Source organism: Geotrypetes seraphini, chromosome 17 (assembly GCF_902459505.1).
Source record: "Geotrypetes seraphini chromosome 17, aGeoSer1.1, whole genome shotgun sequence".
Lineage (NCBI taxonomy): Eukaryota > Metazoa > Chordata > Amphibia > Gymnophiona > Dermophiidae > Geotrypetes > Geotrypetes seraphini.
In genome coordinates, this window is record NC_047100.1 from 45,884,476 (window position 1) to 45,896,096 (window position 11,621).

The window sequence follows — 11,621 nt, forward strand, 5'->3', positions numbered from 1 at the left end:
GGGACTGGGCATCCCTCCTGCCTCTATTTTGGTACTGGGGTCATCAGGGAGGAACCTGGCCTGGTAGGCCACTTTTTTTATGGGCACAACATCTGTGCTCATAGAAAAAAACAGGCAGACCTGTTGGGTTTTCTGGGTTGGTAGTAATGATCCGATTCCAGCATGCAAGTTTAGGCCATCGATCGGATGCCTGGTTTTAATATTAATGACCTCATTTGCACGACCGCACGGAAAACCACACGGTGAGCCATTGTGTGCATAGGGTTGGCAAATACGATTGGTCGCTAAACTAGTCAAACTGGTTTAACAATGATCATTAGACGATTGGAGACTTTAGTGCATCTAGACCTAGGTTCAATAAATGGCACAGCAAAAATGCACAGAGCGTTATTCTATAAATGGTGCTCCAAGGTATGCAGCTTATTGAATAGTGCTTAAGAGTCAATTTCTGTGTCTTTGGGTGAAAGGATTTACACCAACTGAATTCTGGTCAGTGGCATAGTAAGAAGGGTGAGCAGAGCCCAGGGCGGTGGCATCCCTCCCCCACCCTCTTCCCTGCACCCCCCTGCTGTGTGCACACCCCCTTCCTTTTTAACTTCTCCGGCATGAATAGTATGCCCACATCGGTGTCGACTCATCCTTTTACATCACTTCCTAAGCGCAGGTCCTGGAAGTGACATCAAAGAGAGCGCTATTGCCAACGTGGGCAAGCAACCTTGAGCCAGGGAAGTAAAGGTATGGGGAAGGCAAGAAGAGAAGTGTGGGGGGGGGGGCAGAGAGAAAAAGGGATGCCGCACCCTTAAGAAGACCGTGCCCTTAGAAAGATCGCACACAGGGTGGTGTAAATCTGGGCATCTAAGTTAGGCATTGATCCCTGGTATTCAGTAATAACCGCATGCATCTTTACGTTTTAACAGTTTTTATTGATGACTCATCAATGAGATAACAATATAGCCTTGTCATCATTTGTGTATTACATCATCCTCCTCCTTTCCTTCCCACCTTCCCCTCGGTACTAAAGCTACCCCAAGCCAGAGGGCCTTTGCTCTTATGACCCTCCGCACTTATTATAACTAAGATTTAAATAAAAGGGAAAAGGAGGAAGTGTGAATATTCTACATAATTATTTCTGCTTGGATAGAAAGGCCCAAAACACAGCATTACAAATTATTTAAGAAAATGCTACGTCCTTGTGGGTGAAGACTTTGCAGACCTTAATATATTGAACTTCTCTCATAGGAAACCCTCATGTATCTCTTGCCTCCCAGCTAGCCAGTAGGTGTAATTGATTCTGCCCATGCCAATATGAAGGTGGTTCACAGGGCAACCAACTCTGTAATATACATTTTCGAGCAACAAGACACATTATTCAGAATCATAATATAGTCTGTTTATCTATTCCCCTGTAAGTACCAAGTTTATCTGATTACAATTGTTCCACCAAGCCTATTGACATAGTGCCTGAAATACTGGCTATAAAGGTCCCTATTCTAATTCAGAACGGTTGTATTTTCTGAATTTAAGACAGATTCGAATCTGTATTTCCCCAATGATATGCAGCTGTTTTTGAGTATAATATGCTGTGAGAAAAACTCTGTAATAGCATTCCCTCATCCAGGCACTACGTGTTAAAACATGAATGCTTCTGATATTAATAAACATGTCTGAGATCTCTAAGTCAACATTCTTTTCATCTGTCCACTTTTGACAATTCACTCCTCCCTCAATATTTGTGGGGGTTAGGGGCAGAGCAGGCCTGTGAATATTGAAAATTAACAAATAACTTTTGGGCCGACTCTGACCACCCCCAACTCCCTCCCGCCTTCCCCCTGGCATCCCGGACCTTACCTGGTGGTCTAGCAGTCTTTCAGGGCAGGAGCAATCTTCCTACGCTCCTGTCCCATGCAGATCACTTATCCAAAATTGCTGCCATGAGTTCCCTTAGTCTCTCGAGACTATGGTAGGAACTCACGGCAGCCATTTTGGATGATCTGCACGGGGCAGGAGCGTAGGAAGATCACTCCTACTCTGAAAGACTGCTAGACCACAGGTAAGGTCCGGGGAGGTCCGGGAGACAGGAGGGAGATGGGGGTGATTCCGATTTTAGTGGTGTGGCTGTGACTGAATGGCCACAATCACACCATCTCTTTCAAGGCAGCAGGGACTGGAGGAAGAGGGGAGTGGTGGACCCTTCATAGTTCCAATAAACACCACAAAATATCCATTCCAGACCAATAAAGAAAACTTGTCATCACTGGTGTAGCGTCCCCTCACCCTCTTCTCCACCCCCTGCTCCTTCCCCTGTACCTGTTTAGCTTCCAGCTCAGGACCACGTCAGGAGGGGATCTGCGCATGGGCAGATGCAACACAGTCATGCCATGCGCAAATGCCCTCCTGACGTGGCTCACGGCATGAGAACATAAGAACATAAGAACATAAGAAATGCCATCTCCGGATCAGACCTTCGGTCCATCAAGTCCGGCGATCCGCACACGCGGAGGCCCTGCCAGGTGTACACCTGTTGTAATTTATAGTCCACCATATCTTTATATGCCTCTCTTAAGGAGATATGCATCTAGTTTGCTCTTGAAGCCTAGGACGGTCGATTCCGCAATAATCTCATCTGGGAGGGCATTCCAGGTGTCAACCACTCTCTGAGTGAAGCAGAACTTCCTGACATTAGTCCTGAACCTGTCCCCCCTTAGCTTCATTACATGTCCTCTAGTCCGTGTCAAATTGGACAATGTAAATAATCTTCTCTGCTCTATTTTGTCGATTCCTTTCAGTATTTTGAAGGTCTCGATCATATCCCCACGCAGTCTCCTTTTCTCAAGGGAGAATAATCCTAGTGTTATAAGTCTGTCCTCGTATTCCAGTTTTTCCATACCCTTCACCAGTTTTGTTGCTCGTCTCTGCACCCTCTCCAGCAGTTTTATATCCTTCTTTAGGTAGGGAGACCAATGTTGGACGCAGTATTCCAAGTGTGGTCTGACCATTGCCCTATAAAGCGGCATTATAACTTTCTCCGATCTACTCGAGATTCCTTTCTTTATCATGCCCAACATTCTATTTGCCTTCTTTGCCGCTGCCACGCATTGTGCCGACGGCTTCAGGGTCCTATCTATCAGTACACCCAGGTCCTTTTCTTGTTCACTCTTCCCCAGAGTTGCACCTGACATTGTATACTCGTATTCCTTATTCTTATTGCCTAAATGCATTACCTTGCATTTCTCCACATTGAACTTCATCTGCCATTTCTCCGCCCATGTTTCTAACCGACACAAGTCGCTCTGGAGTTTCTCTCTATCCTCATGCGATCTGATCGCCCGGCATAGTTTTGTATCGTCTGCAAACTTGATGATCTCACTGGATGTTCCTTCCTCCAGATCATTGATATAAATATTAAAAAGGATCGGCCCAAGTACCGAGCCCTGGGGTACTCCACTAGTCACTTTCTCCCAGTCGGAGAACTTCCCATTTATGCCCACTCTCTGCTTTCGGTTTTCCAGCCATTTGCCTATCCATCTTTGTATATCCCCCTCTATGCCATGGCTTTGTAGTTTCCTGAGAAGTCTTTCGTGTGGAACTTTGTCGAACGCTTTCTGGAAGTCCAAGTATATTATGTCCACCGGCTTCCCACTATCAATTTGCTCGTTCACGGTCTCAAAAAATTGGAGTAAATTCGTCAAACATGATTTCCCTTTCCTGAATCCGTGTTGACTGGGTTTCATCAAGTCGTGTGCGTCCAAGTGCCGGACCATGCTATCCTTGATCAGTGCTTCAACCATCTTGCCGGGGACAGACGTAAGACTCACAGGTCTATAGTTGCCCGGTTCCCCTCTCGATCCTTTTTTGAAAATTGGGGTGACGTTCGCTATCCTCCAGTCGTCCGGTATCTGTCCAGTTCTGATTGTCAGGTTTGCAAGTTTTTGCAATAACTCTCCGATTTCAACCTTCAATTCCTTTAAGACTCTCGGGTGAATTCCATCCGGTCCAGGGGATTTGTCACTTTTAAGTTTGTCGATCTGATAGTATATCTGGTCTAAGTCCACTTCAACTGTGGTGAGGCTGTCTTCTATTTCTCCTGCAAACACTTTCTCCGCTTCAGGTATTGTTGAGGTGTCCTCCTTCGTAAAGACGGACGCAAAGAAGGAATTTAGTTTGTCTGCGATTTGTTTATCTTCCTTGATGTACCCTTTTCTTCCCTGGTCGTCCAAGGTTGAGGGGTGGGGCTGGGTCAGAACTGGGTGTGGCTTGGGCAGAATGGGGCGGGGCTGGGTAGAACTGGGCAGGCCTGGGGGCAGGGCCATGGGTCTGGATTTTACAATAGTGAAATCTGGTAACCCTATACCTAGTGAGAAAACATAAGATCTAGCCGAATACCACACCTTGATCGGAATCAAAAATCTTATATACGAATACAGGATGTCCGGTGCAGTACTTGGAGAGACCCCCAGGAAAGAGACTTAGGAATACTGGTTGACAAGTCAATGAAGCCGTCCGAGCAATGCACGGTGGCGGCAATAAGGGCGAACAGAATGCTAGGAATGATTATGAAGGGGGTCACAAACAGATCGGAGAATGTTAGCATGCCGCTGTACTGGGTCATGGTATGCCCCCACCTGGATTACTGCATCCAGCACTGGTCGCCGTACATGAAGAAGGACACAGTACTACTCGAGAGGGTCCAGAGAAGAGCAACTAAAATGGTTAAGGGGCTGGAGGAGTTGAGAGATTAGAGAAACTGGACCTCTTCTCCCTTGAAAAGAGGAGACTGAGAAGGGGACATGATCGAAACATTCAAGATACTGAAGGGAATAGACTTAGTAGATACAAACAGGTTGTTCACCCACTCCAAGGTAGAGAGAACGAGAGGGCACTCTCTAAAGTTAAAAGGGGATAGATTCCGTACAAACGTAAGGAAGTTCTTCTTCACCCAGAGAGTAGTAGAAAACTGGAACGCTCTTCCGGAGGCTGTTTTATAGGGTAAAATACCCTCCAGGGATTCATGACAAAGTTAGACAAGTTCCTGCTGAATCAGAACGTACGCAGGTAAGGCTAGTCTCAGTTAGGGCACTGGTCTTTGCCCTAAGGGCCGCCGCGGGAACAGACTGCTGGGCATGATGGACCACTGGTCTGACCCAGCAGTGGCAATTCTTATGTTCTTAAGAAAGACATATATGAAGGCATGAGAGATATGAAGGCAAAAAATTGAATTGGAAACCTTAAGAAGTCAGACTCTGCATGTACATTGCTACTAGAGAAATATAAACTGAAATACAAGATATTGGAGATGTGCATTTCCAAAAGCTACAGAAACCAGAGTGGAATTGTCCAGATAAGAATGATGTGCAACAAAAGTGTCCTCCAATCCGTCTGGTAATATGACGATCTTTATTGTTCAAACATCAAAATGATATATTCACCAACTCAATGACTCGACATGTACATGTTTCGGCCATCAGGCCTGCCTCAGGAGTCTAAACGCATATATGAACACATAAAGAAAGAGCATAAATAACTTCATATTAAACAAAAAGCAAAATACATATAAAATGAATTTTAAATAAAAGACCATGAAGACACATATATATCATAAAAACTTAAATCAAAACATTTCTTTAATAACAATGATAAGAACCATCCATCAATAAAATGCAATAAATAATACTTAATGGAATAACATATTTAATAAAAATGACTTAATAAAACAACACATCTTATATCGTAAAAACCATTGGCATTGGGATATTTTATTAATATGTTTTTTATATGATTATGGAATATATGGTAGGGAGAGGTGGGAAGGGGGAGGGATAAAAATTTATGTACTGTACAAATGATAGAAGGTAAAATGATATATTTATTGTTAATGTGATTGAATATATACAGTATATACATTTAATGTAATTTTGAAAATGAATAAAGAATTAAAAACAAAAAAAAAAAAAAAAACCGAATCTGATAAAACTAACACATCATATATCATAAAAACTCTAACACATCTTGTATAGTTAAAACCATCAGCATCAATTTAATAACACATCTAATAAAACTATAACAAAGAAAAGCAAAACAAAAAAAGCACAAGAGAACAGGGAAAACCATAGATCTAATAGAAGTAAAACACTAGCACCAAAGTGATTAGAAAGTTAATTTTACATGACCACACCATCACCATGAAAAGTATGAAAAGAAAAAAGATAAAAAAAGATCCAACCATACCTTAAAAATCATGAATAATAACATGCGAATTATGCAGATTTGACCAAGAACCAATCAAAATGGAGTATCACCTAATTGTGTAACGGCAAAAAAATAAAAAAGTAAAGGCATGAAAATTATGTCAACTACTAATTAAAGAGACCACCAAACTGCGATATCAAAATTACTAATAAACTAACCCCCACATTGAAATATGATTTAAACAAAAAAAGGTGACGTAAAATATGTAATCCCTGCTGTAAAAAAGTGCTAAGCCCAGTAGTTCAATTAGCACATAAAAAATGAAAACCAAAATATATGTGGGGCCTTATGGAAACTAAGGCAGCAAAAACCTGCAGAGAGCTACACCAATGAACTGCATGAGACCTAACCATCATGAAGGGCAATGAAGAACTAGACTACACACAAAAAGCGGTGGACTAACTGAGAATTACTTGCCGAATGTTTAGAACATATTTAAATCCAACTTGCATCTATATAAAGACTGGGCCGTCATGCACATATGAGAGACACATTAGCACAGGCATACATTTTTAATTCTTACAGGTATAGCCATTCAATTGATTACAAGTAATTGGAAGAATCATGATAGAATAAATTATACTTTCTGGTGGGTGAATGTGTGAACGAATTAATGCAAAGTGTAGGGGACTTAGTGGAATATTCAACAAAATTTGGTGCCCATTGACTACATTTGTACAAATATAATAATGTATTTTGTCTTACTTTTTTCTTGGTTTATTTATCTTTACACATCCAGGGAGAGTGGGGGAATGGGTGGTTGGGAGGAAATATTAATAATGATATTTTAGGTAACTTGGTTTCATATTATATTATTTACTTGGTTCTTATGTTATTACTATATGCAAAATAATGTAATTATTGAATGATAGTTCTGTTATCTATATAGATATTAGTGTTATGACTGAATGCAATAATATACAGTTCTTTTATTTATATAACACTGTTCTTATTTAAAAATCAATAAAGAATTAATAAAAAAATAAAAAAGACTGGGCTGTCATGCACATATGAGAGACACATTAGCACAGACATACACTTGCCTGCTCGTTGCCCTGGTAACCAGGGTAAACATTCTGGTTGCTGCTGTTGCATGGCATTGGCAGTTGGGACTAGTTGCTGAAAGAAAGTAGATGCTTCTGAGTGAGTGGGCATGAAAGAGTTGTTTTGGGTTAATTTGAGATAGAAAAAAGTTAGATTGAAGACGTTTAGGAGACTGATTAGAGAAAAGTGAATGTGGTTACAGAGAACATGTTTTAATTGTATTGTCCCTTAAGGACGTAGGAAGGATTATCTGAGTAACTTTGGGATTGTAGACTAGAATGGAAGCTGGGATCTGTAGTTTTTAAAATATTCTATTAAACTTATTTTGGTCAGTTGTTTTACTTCAGAGAAGTTAGAAAGGAAAATTAGATAATAAAAGGAAAAGTTTATGCATGAGGCTTCTATAGAGTTTAAAAGTGAACTGACAGAAATTATTCTGAAAAGATTTCTAAAAAAATTAAGATTGACATTAGTTCAGTGAGGAGTTAGTTACTGAGCTGAAAGACTAACAGAGTGACGGAAGTTTTAACAGTGTGAGCTTTGCGAAGGGCTCTGCCAAGCTGTGCTGAGTGGAAACATTCCACGTGTGAGAGAGGTTGCCTGCTACAACAAAATGTGTTGCCACAACGAGGAAGGGCACTAGATAGGACAACTTTTAAAGTTCCTGCTGGAGGAGGTAACTCTGAAGCTCACACAGCACTAGCCCCCGCCTTTACTAACATGCCGGCAGCGGCAGTAACTGCTCCGACGCTCATAGGAATTCTTTGAGCATCGGAGCAGTTACTGCCACTGCCGGCACTAAAACCAGTGCTACGCGTTAGTAAAGGAGGGGGTAAGAGGGAAAGGGTTTTATTCCTTTTATTTTATTTAAGATAGGTAATACCGTGTTTCCCCCGAAAATAAGACAGTGTCTTATATTAATTTTAGGTCCAAAAAATGTATTAGGGCTTAATTTTGGGGATGTCTTATTTTTTTTCATGTCGAAAATCATCTCTCCCTTCCTCTCCTCTACCCCACCCCAATTCTTCCTCTTTCCTTTCTCCCCCCCCCCCCCCATGTGCAGCATCTTTCTATCCTTCCCTGCCATCCCCCTGTGCAGCAGAACCCCACCAACCCTCTCACTGTGAGACTGGCATACCTCCACTCTGAGGCCTCCAAAAACAGCAGCGGCGGCAGCGCTCAGTGATGCGGCAGAGGGAAGGCTCCAGCGGGGAAGGCCGTGAAGCAGCCCGTTCAGAGGCCTTGGAGCGGAGGTATGTCAGGTCTTACTGGAGTGGGGGTTACTGAATCGTGAGTTTTTTTGGGGGGTGAATTGGGCAGGAATGGAGTCAGGGAGTGTTGGAGACATTCAGGGGGGGCTTTGGGAGGGTCAATATTAGCTAAAGCTTATTTTTGGGATAGGGCTTATATTAGGAGCATCTTTAAAAATCATGCTAGGGCTTATTTTCGGGATAGGGCTTATTTTCAGGGAAACGAGTAGGTGGAGATGATTGCTGATATTTACCTGGAGGAGAAACTGTTCCTGGTTCCTGGAGTTTGGTTCTGGTCCAGTGTTCCTGTCCTTGGATCTCAGAAGATGCCGCACTGCAGAGTGGACCTGAAGAAAGAAGAGTCATTGGGGGGGATTGGTGTTGGGGTTTTGTTTTTTTGGGTTTTTTTTTTACTATTATTCCTTATTTTAGTATGCACACTTCAATTTTTGTTTTAAATTAATTTATGATGGACAACTTTTTAAAGAAAAGTCTGAGCACTTACTTTTTCCCAAAGAAGCAATACTTACCCGTGTTGAAGGTGTAGTAATTCCTTTGGTTTGCACCTGGTTTACCTGAAAGGAAAAACAGGGTAAAGCAATTTCTTCTGGTTTTAATAACACAACACTCATTGATTAATGAAGGAGGGGAAAACACTTATCTGATAAGTCCTCTAGAGTCTAGAAGGCTCACTAGGGTAACCAAATATATAGAAATATTTCTGTTGAGAACAATAGTTAATTGGTTAATCTTCATAGGCTTCATCGTCTTTGTAAAAAAAAAAAAAAAAAAAATTGAGAAACAAATTTACGTTAAACCATTTTATTAGAAAAAGAAATTCAAATGTATTTGTCATATATTTTAGTGCAAATAAAATTGTGTTAATTGCGCTTACCTGACAGAGGTCTGACTCTAATTTTATTTCACCCTCATAAGCAATTATGTGGTAGAAGTAAACCTGGTCTCTTACAGGGAATTTTCACTGAAGAACCCTCGGGGTTATCGCGATTACCTAGAGAAAGTGTCAGAGAAATTCTACCAAAAGAGAGACTGGGTTTACATTATTTTTGTAAACTGCTGTGATCGACTTTTCAGAAGCAGTGGTATATCAAGCACTGAATAAAAATAAACATATGTCTTGTTCATCATGTCCTAGTCGCTTTCTCCTATATTCAGCATCTGCCCTCTGTGTCCTTATCCAATCACTTTTCCAGCATTTCCTCTCTGCATCCCTATAGACTCTCTGTCCAGCATTGCCCTATGCGCCCTCTACCAGTATCTCTTCTCTTGCCATACCTCAATACACCACCCTGGAGCTACTCTTCCTCTTTCTTCCATGCTTCCTCACTGCAGTTCAGCATCTCTCCCTCCCTGAGTCCCTCTCTTCTCCAAGTTCAATTTCTCTCTCATTCAGCATCTCTTGATTGCTGATGATAGCTTTAGCACAGAGATTGAAACAGGCAGCTGGAAGGTCTTTTCTAAGCTGTGCCCTGCCTCTGTAGAAAAAGAGGAGGCGGGATGTGACTTAGTGAAAGCCCTGAAGAAGCCTGTTTTAATTGCTATGCTGCTGGATGGAGGGGGGGGGGGATGGACAGGTGCTACCGGACATGAGAGAGGAGGGAGGGAGGTAGAAATGACTTGGCTCTTGGGTGTGTGCTACCAAAGTGCCATGTATCCACTGCTAAGATCTCAGGTATCCCTTGAGAACTTCTGCTTTAGTTCAAAAGTTTGGGGACCCCTGGCATAGAGGGTAACAATGCTGCAATTCTCCTTTTATTTTCTTCCCAAGGTGCAATTCTTCTTCCCCCCTTCCCCCATATGGTTCAGCATTTCTCCCTCTCTCTTCATTCGTAATGTCCAGGACCTCTCCTTTCCTCCTTTCTGCCTTTGGTCAAACACCTCTCCTTCTCTCTTCCCTCCCTTCCACTGTCCATCATCTCTCTATCCTTCCCCTCCACTCTTGCTTCTGGCATTTCTTCCTTTCCTCCCCCCTTGCTTGCAGTCTAGCACTTGTACCTCCACTGACCACCATCCAACATTAGTGTCTTTACTCTCTTTCCCCCTGTCTTTAATCCATTATTTCTCTGACACCCCCCCCCTTGACCGTAATCCAGCACCCTTTCCACCCTGCATTTACCTTGAACTTTGTCTTTACCCTAAAGGTGTATGGCAGTAGCAGGGCTTCATCAACTGCCTCTTGATCCATACTTCCTATTTCCATTTGGGTTGGACACATCAGAGGGAAGAGCCTTTACTGCAGTGTCCTGCAAACTTTTCGGTGCCACAGCACACTAAACCTGGAAGTGTGCGGACGTCGATGCGATGACTTCACGCGCATGCGTGATATCATCACGTTGATGTCCCTGCATGCGCGGAAGCCCTCCGGCTGCGACCTCGAACCTGTTACTTTGCCGGTGGGGGGGATCCTGGAGGAGGGGAGGTGCGGGGGGAGGAGGAGAGATGCCAGTGAGGAGGAGAATCGTCGGGGCCAGCTGACTGCCTACAGGACGTGCCTCTCACCGCGAGAGGCACGTCCTGTAGGCAGTCAGCTGGCGCCAGCACCTCTCCTCCTTGCCGGCATCTTGGAGGCACATCTGGAATCTGCTGCGGCACAACACTGCTTTAGTTTAAAGAAAAATTTCAAGGTGGAGGGGGACAGTTTGAGAGAATGGAAGAGACTTATTTATTTATTCAGTTTTTTAGCCCATCCTCCCAAAGGAGCCCAGAACAGGTTACAAAGTACATCCATAATAATCATGACAGGACAGAGATGACATAATTTACATAAATTACAATATAGACATGACAATAAAACATATGTCAAATCATGGTAAATGGAAGAGATACACTGGACTATGGTGAGGGAGGGGTAGGTTGACTTGGTAGGCCTAGCTGCAGGCAGCCCCTACCACTGGGTGGCCTTGGGCTTTTTGCCAGGCTCAATCAATGGTAGCTAAGCCCCTAGACAACACCTCATTGCCACCTTGGGCACTCACCTCTAGAATACCAGAAGGATTCCTACTGTCACCAATTGTGTTTAATACCTACTTTAAGCCACTGACAAAGCTGATTTGGCTGATG

At 42.8% G+C, this 11,621-nt stretch overlaps 1 long non-coding RNA gene across 1 annotated transcript; it reads right to left on the reverse strand.

Annotated features, from left to right (window-relative positions):
- Window positions 1-7,246: 7,246 nt before the first annotated feature.
- LOC117351416 lies at window positions 7,247-10,578 on the reverse strand. The gene is made up of 3 exons (XR_004537401.1): window positions 9,071-10,578; window positions 8,795-8,887; window positions 7,247-7,365 (listed from the first exon to the last, which is right to left on the reverse strand). It is a non-coding gene; the product is annotated as an uncharacterized LOC117351416 (long non-coding RNA).
- Between the last annotated feature and the right edge of the window lie 1,043 nt (window positions 10,579-11,621).